Genomic DNA, 16,905 nt, shown 5'->3' on the forward strand with positions numbered 1-16,905 from the left:
CTTCAAACTATACCTACTGCCTTAGGCTTATGAAGAAGGCCTTAAATAATTCAGTTAACCCATGAACTGCAAACAACACAATGCCATAAAAGGTATCATTACGGCTAACACAATTTTTCCCTGTGAAGTCAACAGGGCTTTGCTTTAATCCTTTCTGGCTAATTGCTGCCTTAGATGAGCCCACAGACAAACTGCCCCTCTCTGTTCTGACATTGATTACCTTAGGGTTATAGCTGCTGTTTAGTACAAGGCAGACTATTCCCATATTGACTCTAAGAAGAAAGATGGTGCATGTTTGTTTTCAAAATATTATTTTTGCAGTTGCTAAATATTACAATTTTCAATGACAATACTTAACTCCAGTGTTCTGAACTGTGAAAAGTCTACTTCTTCTCCAGGGAAATGCATTATTTTTCTGCAGCTGTGCTGCATAAAACTGCTTGCAGAAATCTTTGTAAGCATTCAGGCAATTATCATTTCTGCTTCACGGCAATTAACAAAACTCCAAGAGCTGAAAGCCACCATGCTGTGCCGCTCATTGATTTTATTGTTTTCTTTATTTGAGCATGATGATAATGGACTGAGTAAGCTAAAATATCTTCACTTAACTATGAAGTCTAGAATTAGAATCCCTGATCTCGAGTAAGTGCTTTTTTTCAGCTAGTATCACCAGACTAGTTTCCTTGAAGACTTGGTTTTTCCTCTCTAATGAACTGTGAAGTACAGCAATTTCATTTATAGTGAATAGGTGGTCTATGAAAAGGGACTGACACTGCACTTTTACAGGCTGGTGGACTTTTCATTCTGAGCTTGGAGCCTGAATTGCCATAGCCTCAGGGAGAACAACAAAGGTGAATGTAGATTATCTTTCGAAAGAAAATAAATCTAATTTTACCTTACGTATTTAATGTAAAGCAATTACAATTACAAAACCAGCAGTGGCTCTGAAATATAAGATGATAACTTGCAACAATGGTGAAAGTTAATTAAATTATTGGGTCTAAATATGAGGTAACAATTTAAGGAAAAAAAGACGATGTACGATGTATTGCAAGAAAAGCTAAAGAGTAAAAATTCAAGAGTTTTGAACAGAACTACAGCAGTATTTTAGCACAGAAAAACATGAAGGGATGATGTGAAGTCAAGTGACTTGAATAATGTGGAAAACGTCTGCAGGTATAAAGAAAAGGGCTTATATAGTAAGGCTTCAACATTCATGTGGTTTCAGTTATATATTATATAACTATAACTATATCAGTTATATATGTGTTATATATTATAACACAGTAAAATGTGAATTTAGCTACTGATGTCTGGCTGTAGGCAAGGTACTGTAAGTAAAGGAAGTGGTGGCTGAGCACAGGAGAGAGGTGCACTGACAGCTGCAGGTGTTGAGTCTGGGGCTGAGGTTGAGGCGCTGGGTTTTCGGTGCTGGGTGTGGGGTGAGTGTTGAGTGAGTTGAGGGCTGTGAGTGTAAGACCAAGCCTGGTGGCGTAGAGTGGAGACATCAGCGGCTGGAAGTGGATCTGGAAGTGTGACATCAGACTGGTTGAGATTAAGAGCCAGCAGTAATCACTGAGTGTGATGTACAGCAGAGAGCAAGAAGCTTTGTATGTAAGATAGTGAGGAATTAGAGAAGGTGGGGAGTGAGAGAAGGATCAGGAGGCTCCAAGTAAGGAATCCAAGTGTTGATTTATGTGGATCCTATGCAGACGAAGGAGAATGTAGATACTAAAGCAGGTGTCCAATCCGAAATGTTAGGCGGGTTCGTAGTCAAAGGCAAAAGGTAGTTCGAAAGCCGAGAGATATTGAAACAGGCGTCCAATCCAAAACATAAGGCAAGTCTGTGGCCGAAAGGCAAAGGGAAGTTCAGAAGCTGAAAATAGTATCGTTAGATGGTTTCAAACAAGGCAAGGTAGGAACACTCTTTGAGAGGAAACAATACCGAGCAGCAAGAAGCGGGTCTTGATGGTTTAAATAGTGCTGCATGCCGCATGATAGAGCGTGTGCTGATGGATTAACACATGCGGCTGTGCTTGCTATTATTAACCTGGTGCTGGCACTGGTTAGCTCTTTTGTCTGTTGATCTCAGCTGGCTGGTGGTTGTTGCACTCCATGTGTGTTGTTGAGGAACAGAGACCTTGAAATCCATAATGAACACGTCTATAATATAGATTTGTGTAACTGGGCTGCAAACCCAGATGTTATAATAGGCTGTAATCTGGTGTCCAAGGTAGAATCATTATACTGTCACATTATGTCCTATATGGGTGCAGCTAACATAGCTTGGCTTATATCTATCCTAACTGCTGTCATAATTTTTGACTCTCTACTTCATTACTAACGTAAGAAAAGTATTAATGTTTTAAAATCTTAATTTAAAATGTCAATTTTTATCAGTGTCCTTGAGGATTGTGAACACTTGAATCTGGTATCGTTTTAAGTCTGCATTAATTTTGCCTGTTCATTAAACATACAAATGTACAGTATCTGCTTCTTCTTTGGATTGATTACAGAATTTTTACTGTAGTTACTACTTCCTTTTGTATATAGTGGACAATTTTTAAAGTTTTAACACATCAACTTTAATTTTATACTTTTGCTGATATAATCTAATATTCTTTGTTTATACTGTTTATTTACATTGTCTAGAAAATTAAAATGATGTGTAACAACACTGACGTTAGCTAAGTTTCTCTATCTTACAATGCCTTCTAATATTACTGTAAATAAAAACTCTAATTTTTGCTTTAGATGTAAGTAATGTGTATCCATGATCAGGAGGTTAATATGAAAGATTAGTATAATATATAATTTATTTTGAAAAAATCTAATTCCCACACCTGATCATTTTAGAGCCAAAATATACTGTAGTTTTTGTTTAACGTAGTGATTTTAAGTATTCAATTACATTAACTTTAAGTAAATTTCAAAGTATAAAAGTCAGCATGTAGTTGGATAGGAACAAGTAATAGGTTTATTCCATGCTGGAAAAAAAGAAGAAAGAAAACACAACGTTTCGGCCGAAGAGCCTTCTTCAGATGCCACCTGAAGAAGGCTCCACGGCCGAAACGTTGTGTTTTCTTTCTTCTTTTTTTCAGCATGGAATAAACCTATTACTTGTTCCTTTGCAGCCTACGCATGCTGACGCAGCTACCCACCTGAACTACTATGAAGTTGGATATGCCTTTGTGGCAATAACTGCATACATCATTGACATGAGCTCAGCAAACTCTATGTAATCATTTTGGATGCTTTGCCAAGGTTTTGCTGTGGTCACTTTGAGTTATTGCTTATTATTGTGGTGTTCTAACTTCATTTTTTGTCAGCATGGAAAATGCAATCTCAATTAGATTTAAAATTGGTGATTGACTTAGCCAGTCTATGATTTTACTCTTTTTTCTCTCCTGATTAATAACTTGTATTAGATTTATGTTTAGGACTTATGGACCATTGTCATGCTGCATGATGAAACACTGCCTAATAAGTATAAAGCCATTTGTTTCTGCATACGGTATGCAGACAAAATGTTTCTGTAAACTTCAGAATCAGAATTCAGTTTATTCTGCTGTACTTACCAGATACACAAACAGATCATAATATAATCACTTATAAAAGATGTAAGATTATTCAGACTTTAACCTTTCTATAAGTTTGGTCAAAGTTTATCATGGTCTTGTGTATCTGTTATGTTGTCTCAGTTCTCTTTGGAGGTTGCTTGTGATATTATGGACAGATTGTTCTTGACAGCTCTGATAATTTTTGTAATTAACTCCAAATATATTTCTTACCTGACCTGGTCTTGGCTATTTGATGTGATTTAACTCTTCAATATAATACCACTTTTTAATTTTAACTTAAGCCAAATTTCTGCACTATGGTTTAATAATAATAATTTCTTACACTTATATAGCACTTTTCTAGACACTCAACTCAAAGTGCTTTAAATGTAATGGGGACTCCCATCTACCACCACCAGTATACTCACCACACATCGGTTATCAGTGTGGAGGAGAACAAAGCGATATGATCACTTTATTAGCCATATATAATTTCTTGCATTTGGAATTTGTCTTTTCACATAACCCAGCTTGCTCTCCATGAGACACACAGGTGGGGAGAGAGAAGCTTGGGGTCAGAACACAGGGTCAGACATTTATATGGCACCCCTGGAGCAGCTGGGATTAAGGGCCTTGCTCAGGGGCCCAACAGATTAGGATTCCTCTGCCAGTCACGGGATTTGAACCGGCAACCCTCCAGACACAGGTGTAGATCCTTAGCCACAGAGCCACCTCCAGTTCATAGACAGGATTTATGAGAAGGCCTTGATTGGTAGAGTCCAATGGGAACGCCCTGTTTTAGCTTCTAACTGTATAATTTTCATAAACACACAATTCTGCTTTTTTCCATTTTGAATTTGGATTACAGATTACAGACACTGAAGTTAAAACAAATCAGGTTATCAGGATGTCCACAGCTCTTTTCCAAGTGCCTTATGACCTAAAAATAGGCTGGGCAAACGATTTTTAAAAATTTTTAAAAATAAATAAAAAATGAGATATAATGATGTGTTCCTGCTTAACTTAGACATTGCACGACTTTAAAACCTATAAAAACAGGTTTCGAGAGTTAAAAACCAGTTTTTATGCGCGAAAAATGGGTGATTTTTCTTCCTCGTGATCAGCTCAGAATCTTTGTGTACGCTGTAAGGTTTTTACTTCTTAATTAAACGTTTAAAATACACGAATTTCATAAAGACAACACACGTTTCGAAGAGAAAAAATCCCATTATTTTCTCTTCCTGTTGTGTGAAACTGATCAGCAGGTCTTTTTTTCCCCAATCAGAGGCTCTGAAAATAGTGTACTGCCCACTGCGCTCCGTCAGAGAGGGGCGCAGCACCGAGAGAGGGAGGAGGCGCGGAGCTCAGTACAGAACGAACGTTCTGCTGCCTGGAGCGCTTATGGCAGCAATCACGTTTGCATTTATAACTGAGTTTTTAAAATTAATCAAGCAATATGAAGCATCTCTTTTTACTTTTAAGTCACTTAATTATCATTAAGCTCAGCTTTCTCACCACTTACACTACTTTTTGATACCATCCTTAGACAAAGCAGAAACTTGTTGTTCTGTCTAATGACATTACAAGTGGAAAGATTACAGATTTTAATCGTCTTTAATTTTGTTACGTTATACATTTTAGTAACGTTTCATCCATACAAACACCACAAAACTATTCTCGATTGTATTTCTGAATAGTATGTTACACTTAGTTCACTGTTTTAAATACATCTAATTAAGAAAGTTAGGTGTTAGCATAAACTATTAGCAATCAATAATATTAAATTTAGCACTGTAATAAGTTGTTGCACCTTCCCCCGCATCTTGTAAAAATATATTTTCATTGTTCAAATATACATTAAGTCTGACTATCATATAATAAGTTAAATACAAAACTAAAGAAAAAATAGGGTTAAATATAATTCAAAATATTTTGATAACAATGTTAACTGTTTATGAATAATAAAATGTATTAACTAAGGAGTAGGATGGCACAGTTGTTAGTATGTTTTTTGTTTTGTTTCTTTTTCATAAATATAACAATAGTACCTGATGTCTCAGTGGCTTTCAAAATTAAATTATGCATGCAAACCTGTGAACTAGAAAGATAACTAAGATATCCATCCATTTATAATGGTGGCGAAGTGGTTAGCATTGCTATCTTGGAGCACTGGGGTCCTAGGTTCAATTCCTGCCATCCTGTGTGTGTGGGGTTTGCATGTTCTCTCTGGGTTACATGGTTTTTCTCCATATGTGTGATATGACTCCCTCTCGCACTCCAAAACATACTGGTAAGTTAATTGGTTTATGGGAAAACTGGCCCTGGTGTGTGTGTGTGTTTGTGTCTGTCTGTCCTGTGATGGACTGGCGCTATGTCCAGGGTGTATTCTGCCTTGTGTCCGTTGCTTACTGCGATAGGCTCCAAATCCTCTGTACTGGATAAAGAGATAAGAAATGGATGGAAGTAAAGGCACTGTGTGGATGGAACTATACACAGTGTTAGAAACCCACTATGAAATGGCAGCATCTCACTGAGAATAAAATATTTTATAGTGCTGACTTAAGGAAACAGCCTTTCCACCTCTCTTGCACATCAGTATCCATACTTAGTTATTTAAACAAATTGCCTCTAATTATAAACATCTTAATATGCTGGCTCTGTGGATCCGCATCAGCTATGTTTGCCCATTCCTTCAATTCATGTGCATCCAACACACAGTTCAATGCCAGCAACTACACAAAATCTAAAATACAATCCTCATTTCAGTATCTATGTAAACATACAGTCTGTTAACTTCATCATCTTCATCAAAAGTATGCCTAACCCCATTAGGAAGTGTTCTTGTTATCAGTGTATTCCTCAGCTTTCCCCAAATTATCTTCTTCTTACCAACATCTCTATTCTTTTATCCTGCAATAACTCAGCCAACACTTAAATCTCCAAAAGCTGCTTGTGTTAATTTCTTTAAATCACAAATATCATGTGTAAATACTGGACATGTAATACTCTGCATTGTGGAATAATAGTTTATTTTAAAGGGAACTAGAGAAACTAAGAACTAGAGAAATCAAGAAAGACTTTTTTTTCTAGAATTAATAAATGCACACCCTGTTCACTGGGGAAATTAAGTCCACACTGAGCAATCTTCAATATGTTCAGAATATGACAGTGAGAATCCTATCAGGGATGCATTACACCTGTTTTCAAGTCCCTGCACTGGTTACCTATCAGGTTTCGAGTCAACTTCAAAATCCTTATCCTCATTCAGTACCTACAGTATATGGCTTATTATCTGTCTACTCTCCACCTTTGTCCGTCTGACTCTGGTCTTCTAGCTGTCCTCAAGAACATCTACATTCTGTGGGTGACAGGGTCTTCTCTAGCTGCACCCCCGAGCTCTCAATTTGTATTCTCAGTGATATCAGTCACGTACCCTGAGTGCATTCTTTTCAGAAGACTTAGTGTCTGTATCTGCTTCATTTTCTAATTTTGGTAGCACCTCTAACTGCTTGTCTTTCTTATATGTATTTACTTTGTAATCTGTGGTCCTTTTATCTGTTTTTACATTTACTGTATTGCTTTGAGATGCCACTTTTAAAGGTGATATATAAAAAAAAAAGTTTTTTATTATTGTTATAGAGAAACATGATCAGATTTTCCCTGGTTCAGAAAAAGATATCTAAAGTATACTAGTTTGTCACTCTTCTCATTCCCTTTGCTAAATGACTTTTCATACTAATCTGATCAATCTAACTGCCTGTTTTCTGTGCTTTCTCTATCCTGCTAGATTTGCAATTATTCTGAAAATTTTCTTCTTAAATTACTCATTTCTAAATACCTTTTTTCACTGTTAACATCTTGCAGCAACTCTGCGACAAAATATACACTTAGCTCAACCTGACAGTTCATCCTGCTACCAACATTGAATAAAAAAAATCTTAAGATTTCTATATTTATGTCTTTATTTAGTGGTTTCATTAGTGACAAAGGCTAAACTTTCTTGGAAAAATGTCTTTTATGTGTTGCGGAAAAAACTGACTTGCTTTAACATAATGTTTACAAATCCTTTCACCTGCCAATCTACCTGAATGCCCAACTATCTGTGAAGCCCTCCATGAAACCATGGTTGCTATTAATTTATTTAGGACTCACTGACTGAATTGCTGTTTTTTATGCATGATAATTTTCTGATTCCTCACTCTGTTTCATGTTTATAGATAAGACTTTATTGATCGCGAAGGGAAATTGATGTACATGTTCATGTACATGATGAACATGTTTGCATGTTCTTTTGTAACATACACCTTTTTGTGATTTTTTTGTATATCTAACCAAGTGTTCCTGCATCCCTCTTCTGCACTATAGTCATGGCTTTTTTTCTGTTTGCTGATTTCAAAGCAACACCTGCTCCATTTCTAAAACTTTTTGCCCATGTGCATTTTTGTATTTTTTACACCTCTAGCACTTTAACGTCCTGAATTTTCATTTACATTAATTTGTAGAATGAATTTGAGTTTTAGCCTTAAAAAGCTTAAGTTTTCACTATCTTTTGTTTCTTGTCCTACAACTGTTATTATTGATCACCGAATTATTGAACTTGACATGACTTCATTCAGCCTTTCCTGAACGTCTATGACAGGCAGAGAGAGTGCTGTTTCTGGTGCGATCTTTTGCAGCTGACATTTCACTGTTTTAAACGAACAATAAATTAGATTGCTCATAAATTATTCTATATAAACACAGCGTAATTGCCCTCCGAAAATCCTCTTTCTTGTTCGTTTTAGAGACCTTGATCGAAACTGATTTTAGATGTCAGAAAGGATTTATTTTCTCTGTATTTCCTACATTGCTTTGTCGAGATTTTAACTTTATATCTAACTTTATATCTAGGCTCAGATTTCAACTATAAATCGTACAGTAATTAATAGCAGTAAATACTGATGTTTTGCGCCCTCTTACCACAAAAATATATGTTTTGTAGCTGGGATTAACTTTATTTTGTACGCGTAGCTACTGCGATTCGGACACGGAACAGTTAAAGATGGCGGCAAATCAGACACCCAGAGGGGGGGCGTCGTCTCGCCTCCATAACTAAAATGCCAAATAGGAGTGGCTTAAGCGACATACACAGTCGTGTAACTGACAGTTTGAGGTAGCCTATCGTGTAAATTTCGCTTTGTTGCTGATAGGTTAAGCTTTCGAAACTCTGCCCCAAAGTCATGTGACTGATTTTTCGCCCTGTTTCGTTGGTTAAACGCAATGATCACAAGCACCACCATGGTTACTGGGATGTGTAGTTTTTAATTCAGTTTGAATTATAACTGTAGGTACTGTCTTAATATTTGTCCAGGGCTTTAAAGAGAAGGCGCGCCAAAAAACGTCGGTGCCGTTGTCTCCGCTTTAAAGGTACCCCCGTGCTGGAAGAATTTGACCTCGGAACGTTTGCCCAGCGTACTAAAAACAAACATTTTACCAACACCTATCTAAAAAACCTGTAATAGTGTGACACCTGTTAGTCAATTGTCCCAATACTTTTTCTCCTCTTTTTTTTGACCCAAGAAGGTAGAACTGAATAGACTTTATTAAAAATGTAATATATAGGAGATGTACTTAACATGTCATCAGTCATGCCTCTAGAAAGCGTAGATTTGTGTTATTGCATTACATAGCATTATGTGATGCATAATTGTTTTGTTTTTTTGTTAATAATTTTTGTTAATATCCGAACTGTGGCAGAGATTAAGAAAACTCACACGTGTCACAATTTTACTCTCAATGTATTTCCTTACCCCTGCAGGTAGCAAATATATTGAAAGGGGTTATCAAAAGGTTAGATGAGCTGAATGGGCTCATCTTAATTGTAATCTATTTTCGTTTGTATGTTCTGCCCGCCACAACAAATAAAAAATATTATAATAAAATATATCAATTTTTGTCTGTCATTTATTGGTATAATATGCTGTTGTTGAAAGTAAGCTTCATCTAAACCCAATCTAGCTGTCACCTAGAATTATATTACCATACACATGATCCTCCAATTGAGTTCTATTTATTGTTTTTAAAATCCTGCATGTTATAGAAATAAGACTTCTTAGGTTATGGTAACTTGATTAAGATTTGTTGCTTCTAACATCGGTAACAGCCCTACATCTTTTATGTTTATGTTAATAAAATGTCATGCTTGTTAAAAACCTAAGTGAAACAATGCATTTAATATATTGACCTTTTACCTGACATTGTCAAAATATTCTCCATTTTAATTCACAAATTGCTTTACTCCATCCTTTTCTATTGTCATTGTTACTTTAACAATATCATTTTTATTTTGCTTACACTTTATTGTACTTCATTTCATTCAGTGAATGCTTTTTTTAAGGAAAGTGTCACATTCCTAACACCTGAACAATGAAGCATGAACCACAGGTCACAAGTGGTAACTGTGTGGAAGTGGCATTTAATCTGAGAACAGGAGGCACTTTTTTAACCAACAATACTTTTTGAAAGTTTGTTTGCTTTTCAAACTCTAACATTTATAGATTCTTACAGCTTTAATTTATGGTTCTGCTCTTCCCGTTTCATCGTTCCTTTCTCTCTGGATCATCAGAGAGTGTACCCACACCTGTTGAACTCCTAAATTCTTATTAGGTATATTTCTGACTAGTTATATTGTAATGGCCTGGAAATACACTTTCTTCCTCATTCTCTGCTGCTTTCTGGGGAAAGTAGTTCAGACAAGCTCACAGAGTGTATGGACCCATCAAATGACTGAAAATTAGTCACAGTCACTTCTCCCCCAGGTTATAGCAGAACACAGTGGTGTGTAGGATTGACAAACTGGTAATCCTTCACTCTCCTGGATCAAGTACTCATATTTCCTAATCTTGGAACCCTGGTACCAAGCTGTGTCAGCCATCTCTCTCTGTAGCTTTTGCCAAGTTGGACAAATCTGCCAGATATGCCCGTTCTTCCTTGATTCTTTATTGCCCAGCACCAGATTCTTGCTTTCCTGTTGATCCTCTTCCACTTTTCTCAAGGGGTCCTGCCCCTGACTTGAAATCTTCTTCAACATACTGTATTCAGGTTATTCTGGCAAATGCAACCCTCATTCCTTCAGTTCTTACTTGGGGTTCTCAGACCACTACACCTATGCCTCAGGTTCTGGCAATGAAAAGGCTGATAGCAGCTCATCACTTAGCACTGGTAAGACTATGGACAACAGTGCCCCCTTTACCTTTGGTAACAGTTGGTGGGAGATCCATTACCCACTCCTTCTTGGACAAGCAACACTTCTCAGCAGGATTTACTTTCTTATTTTTATATTTTTAGTGAAACAGTTCCTGCAGAATCGTGGTTATTTTCTTCTCATGGGTTGCATGCTCCTGGGTAGCCTTCAGGTTTACTGTGGTTTGATTCTGCTAATACTAACTGGTTGTTTTGGCTGCTTCTCTCCATATCCCAGCTGCCTTTTCATCTTGTATATGATCTTTCATCTCCTGCAGACACCTGTGGATCAAAACCACCTTCTGACAATGATTCTCTGTGCCTATTTTGGTCAATTCCAGCTGGATTTGAGACTGATGATTAATTCTTATGCTACTACTTTAGACATGCCCATTTTGGCATTCTGTCAAAGAAGAATCCTTCTTCTAGCATGTCCTTCGGTTTAACATTTTCTTCTTCATGAAAGTGCTAGGGTATTGTGATGCCCTGATGAGCTCCAGTGCACCCACATCAAATTCCACAGCACATTCCACACGTAGAAAGCGCTCATCAGGGCCATCCCAGAATAGATCAGGCTGGGCTTATTTACCTCATTAGGGAAACTGCACACTATTTAAGCCCTGAGGAATCATTCCTCAGGGCTCTGTCTTTGTCTAATTAGAAGTGTGTGTCTGGTCCTGTCCCAGGTTTTTCCCAGGACACTTTCAAATTTCTCCTGGACTTCTCCCAGGACATTCCAGGTTTTCCCAGGACACTTTCAGATTCTTCCAGGATTTTTTCCCAGGATTTTCCAGACTTCCCAGGACATTCCTTACCCCAGTTTTCTGCTGTCAGATCACCATTGTTTTCAATGCCTCCAATAAACCTGTTTTCTCGACCGCAATTTGAGCTCTGGAACAATTGATTTGCAATGCCCTGTTTGCCCACTCGTGGGCCAGGCATAACAGGTATACAGTGGTTATATTTAATAAAATACAAGCACAATTGGGCATCCTCAAATGCAGGCTGTTTTTTTTCTTTTTTGTCATTATCTTATCCCTAGACCACTTTTGTCATGGCACTCAGGGCTCTCTCATGGTAGGGAGGCCACCACTGAATGGAACTGCTCTAAAAACCCTTTAAAAAGCTCAGTCTCGGAAAGTTCAACAACTGCCATCTAGTCTTCACTTACCACACTCTTACAATGTTGTCAGGGAGGTGTTCTTGCCGGATTCTATGCAGACAACACAATCTGGGATAAAGTGAGGAAACATGGGGAAAAAAGGCATGCAGGAGATGGGAATGAAAACAGGGAGACATGTCCATGGAGTGGTGGTGGTCAGGGGAGGTGTGGCCAAGGCAAACAATCCAGAGATCAGTCAAAAGGGAAATCCAAAACGGTGCGAAAGTCCAAAGCCAGGCAATCCATCCAAGACAGATGATTAAAACCAGAACCGGGTTGGGACCAGCAGGGGAGCGGTAGCGGGAGCGAGAACCGGAACTAAAACCTTTAACAGGGCCAGGCACACCCAGGTCCCGGACTCGCTTGGTACGGGAACCAATGCAGAGCCCAGAGTCAGTGTCTGGCTTTTAAGGGGGAACTGAAAAGGGTCCGGAACAGGGAGCAGGTGCGGGAGATGAATAACAAACAAGGAAGGGCTGAAGCGTCCTTAAGAGGAGGGGTTTGCGATCATGATAAATGTACTATAAATGCACTTTAATTATTGAATGTAACATTTATTAGCTACTAGTAAAGATTATGAAATCAAAACTCTTATCAGTATACATAAATGTAAGCACAATCATTATATTTCTTAAACATTTTCTGAAGTAATTTATTTTAAAAACACTAGTGCTGAAATGCTTTCTATGGCTTTTGGATTTCTGAAACCTCAGTTCAGTGTTAAGTTTAGGTATAAGCTTTGTAAATACATTTGTATGGGAAGTTAGAAAAATAAGTTTTAGATTAAAAAGATTTGTTGTTACTTGCATTTTACACATTTAAAGTTGTGATGGTTGCTATATAAAGGCAGGTATACTGCAAACAATGTAATAAAAAGGTATGTCAAAAATCCTTGTTGTTTGGTATCTGGTTGAAGCCCAGATTTACTACTGTTTTACTTTTCCAGTAGAAAATGAAATCTAAAGCTCTTATTAACTTCTTCTGATAATTTTTCACAAGTTGAGTAAGTACTTCCAGTGTTATGCAACCACTATCTACAATATATCACAATTTAACGAGAAGCTACTGAATCAAAACAATTGCATTAAGCAGAATAAGATTTTTTTATTTGAATTACCCCATACAGTACATCTATATTTAAAAACAAATTTAATCTTCTAGATGCATTTATTTAAATGACAAAGTTTGTGATTCCACCAGGAGAAGGCTCATTGAGGCGTTATACTTTAATAAAGTAATAAGGTTTCTAGATGTACCTTTGGTGGCTCCTATCAATATAGCCAAATGGAGCTGACACCAAAAGAGCTGAAATGAAGGACTACAAGTAATCACTTGATCTTGAAGTGGCTGTACTCCCTCAATAGACTATATAAGTAGAATTGCTGACGCAGCTATCCACCTGAACTATATGCTGTAAGTAGAATACTGAGTTGAATGAAGGAAACTTCTTTTGTGTTTGATTGACACTTAACTGTGAATGACCTTTTGTCTGTTTTGATTTGACCTGGAGGGTAGTTCACTAAGGGAGATTACTCAGCCATATAACTTTAGTAAATATGCTGAGAAAAGTTTAATTTCAAGAAGCAAAATCAAACTGTATCTAATTCAGTAATTATAGCAACACATACTGTATTCCTAACCTTTTCCATGCAGGTTATTTCAAACTTAGCCTGATTTTGTGGTTAAGAGCTTGTCTCGCATACAGTACCAATTAGTCCTATTAAAAAATGACATCAGCTTTCTGTAGGGATTCTATTAACAGTGAAGCAACTGTCAGTAGAGGTTTGCAGAAAGAAAGAAAGTTTAGGGATCACCAAAACCTTTTACAGTTTGCTAATATTTTTTTAAAGATACCATTGCAGTAGACAGGGCATGATTTACATTAATAATTTCTTAAAACCATAAATTAATAGAACTTCAGACTCTGCATTGGGCTGAGATTCCTTTAATTGGAACATACTGTATATTTACTGTGCTTGTGACTTGGAGGACTCTAGCAAAGCCAGAGTTTGTTGACAATAAGTGGTGATTGCACTAAAACAGTTTCTTGCAGGATTTCCTAATGTGATAGCTGTCATGGACTGCACAGGAGCAAATGAGACTGATTTACTTCAACAAAAAAAATCAAATCACAGCACCACTTTATAGAGGAAAAATTAATTTCAGCCCCTTGGTTGAACTGTCAAATTAAAACTCAAGTCCAGAACTTTGAAGCACAACAAAAAAGACAGACTGGAGAGGTGTAGCAGGCAGGTTGGAATATCTGAGGGAAGATGATAGGTGGCAAAGGAGTGACAGAGTAGCAGGGAAGAGGCTGCTTGAAGAAGAAGGAAGCAGGGTCAGTTGGTAGGCAGCAGCTTAGCTGAGCGAACACTGCCCATAGAAGCACAGAACTTGAGGAGAAAATAAATTTCTGATGAATGCTTTGAGGTTGAAATTAAGCAGTAATTTAGGCAAATGCAGTGGTAGTCAGCCTGGTGTATCAGGGAAGCTTAATGACGGAGTACCAGTCTAGCAGAGAGTTGAGCCTTAATTTGTCTTATTAATCAGGGTGGTTGATTACTAGATTGGCTGCCTTATTGAAAAATTGCTAGTCAAACAGACTTGCGGCCCAAGTGCTCAAGGGAATGTGATGGCCTATTGTAGCAACAGCGGGCTGTGAGCTGCTCCCAACCTGGGTGTAAAGTCACTGGGTAATCACTGATCCGTGGTTTCAGATGTGTATTTTCTTTTATAAGGGCTATAATATTTTTAAACTTTACTGTTAATGAATTACACTGCACAGTTATAACACTTTATACCACACTGATCTGTATAACCTTTTCTTCAGATCAATTTTTCTTACTTTTCTTTCTGTATGTTAAGATGTTGAACCTTGGAGGCAGGTTAATTCACAGTATCAATCTCCAATCTCCAGCCTGCAAAGGAGGTAGTTCCACACTCGTGAAACACCTGAATGAACTTGGCAAAAGTTATTTAATTCATAAACAGACCTTTTGGCTTTCATTATGCCTAATTGGAGGAAATTTTAAAAAATAGGAAATGCATATTTAAGCCACAATGTACATTTGTGATTTTATATCTTTGAATATGAAAAATGTACCATTACCATTTCAAAAGGTTTCTCATGTTTGTTTACTGTAGGTTTGCAAAAATAGAATATTTCTCATTAAGGTGGAGACATTAAACCACTAGTGTGAAATGAATCAATATTAAATTTAATATTAAATCATTTCAAATGACCCAGCAGTCACAGTTCACAAATGGAACTGTTGATGGCAAATTTCCTTTGGGTAGAAGAAGTATATGCTAAAAAAGACACCATCACGTCTTGGACATGAAGGTGCCTTACCAACAGTAGGCTGGGCAAACGATTTTTAAATTTTTTAAAAAAGAAATAAAAAATGAGATATAATGATGTGTTCCTGCTTAACTTAGACATTGCACGACTTTAAAACCTATAAAAATGGGTTACGAGAGTTAAAAACCACTTTTTATGCGCGAAAAATGGGTGATTTTTCTTCCTCGTGATCAGCTCAGAATCTCTGTGTACGCTGTAAGGTTTTTACTTCTTAATTAAACGTTTAAAATACACGAATTTCATAAAGACAACACACGTTTCGAAGAGAAAAAATCCCATTCTTTTCTCTTCCTGTTGTGTGAAACTCATCAGCAGGTCTTTTTTTCCCAATCAGAGGCTCTGAAAATAGCGTACCGCCCACTGCGCTCCGTCAGAGAGGGGCGCGGCACCGAGAGAGGGAGGAGGCGCGGAGCGCAGCAGCACAGAACAAACGTTCTACTGCCTGGAGCGCTTATGGCAGCGATCGCGTCTGCATTTATAACTTAGTTTTTAAAATTAATCAAGCAATATGAAGCATCTCTTTTTACTTTTAAGTCACTTAATTATCATTAAGCACAGCTTTCTCACCACCTAGACTACTTTTTGATACCATCCTTAGACAAAGCAGAAACTTCTTGTTCTGTCTAATGACATTACAAGTGGAAAGATTACAGAATTTAATCGTCTTTAAATTTGTTACGTTATACATTTTAGAAACGTTTCATCCATACAAACACCACAAAACTATTCTCGATTGTGTTTCTGAATGGTATGTTATCACTTAGTTCACTGTTTTAATTACAACTAATTAAGAAAGTTAGGTGTTAGCATAAACTATTAGCAATCAATATTAAATTTAGCACTGTAATAAGTTGTTGCACTTTCCCCCGTATCTTGTAAAAATATATTTTCATTGTTCAAATATACATTAAATCTGACTAATTAAATATAATTCAAAATATTTTGCTAACAATGTTAACTGTTTATAAATAATAAATTGTATTAACTAAAGAGTAGGATGGCACAGTTGTTAGTATGCTTTTTGTTTTGTTTCTTTTTCATAAATACAACAGTAGTACCTGATGTCTCAGCGCCTTTCAAAATTAAATTATGCATGCAAACCTGTGAACTAGAAAGATAACTAAGATATCCATCCATTTATAATGGTGGCAAAGTGGTTAGCATTGCTATCTTGGAGCACTGGGGTCCTAGATTCAATTCCTGCCATCCTGTGTGTGTGGGGTTTGCATGTTCTCTCTGGGTTACATGGTTTTTCTCCATATGTGTGATATGACTCCCTCTCGCACTCCAAAACATACTGGTAAGTTAATTGGTTTATGGGAAAACTGGCCCTGGTGTGTGTGTGTTTGTGTCTGTCTGTCCTGTGATGGACTGGCGCTATGTCCAGGGTGTATTCTGCCTTGTGTCCGTTGCTTGCTGGGATAGGCTCCTAATCCTCTGTACTGGATAAAGAGATTAGAAATGGATGGAAGTAAAGGCACTGTGTGGATTGAACTATACTCAGTGTTAGAAACCCACTATGAAATGGCAGCATCTCACTGAGAATAAAATATTTTATAGTGCTGGCTTAAGTAAACAGCCTTTCCACCTCTCTTGCACAT

The sequence above is a fragment of the Lepisosteus platostomus genome, chromosome 3, assembly GCF_059453375.1.
Source record: "Lepisosteus platostomus isolate fLepPlt1 chromosome 3, fLepPlt1.hap1, whole genome shotgun sequence".
NCBI lineage: Eukaryota > Metazoa > Chordata > Actinopteri > Semionotiformes > Lepisosteidae > Lepisosteus > Lepisosteus platostomus.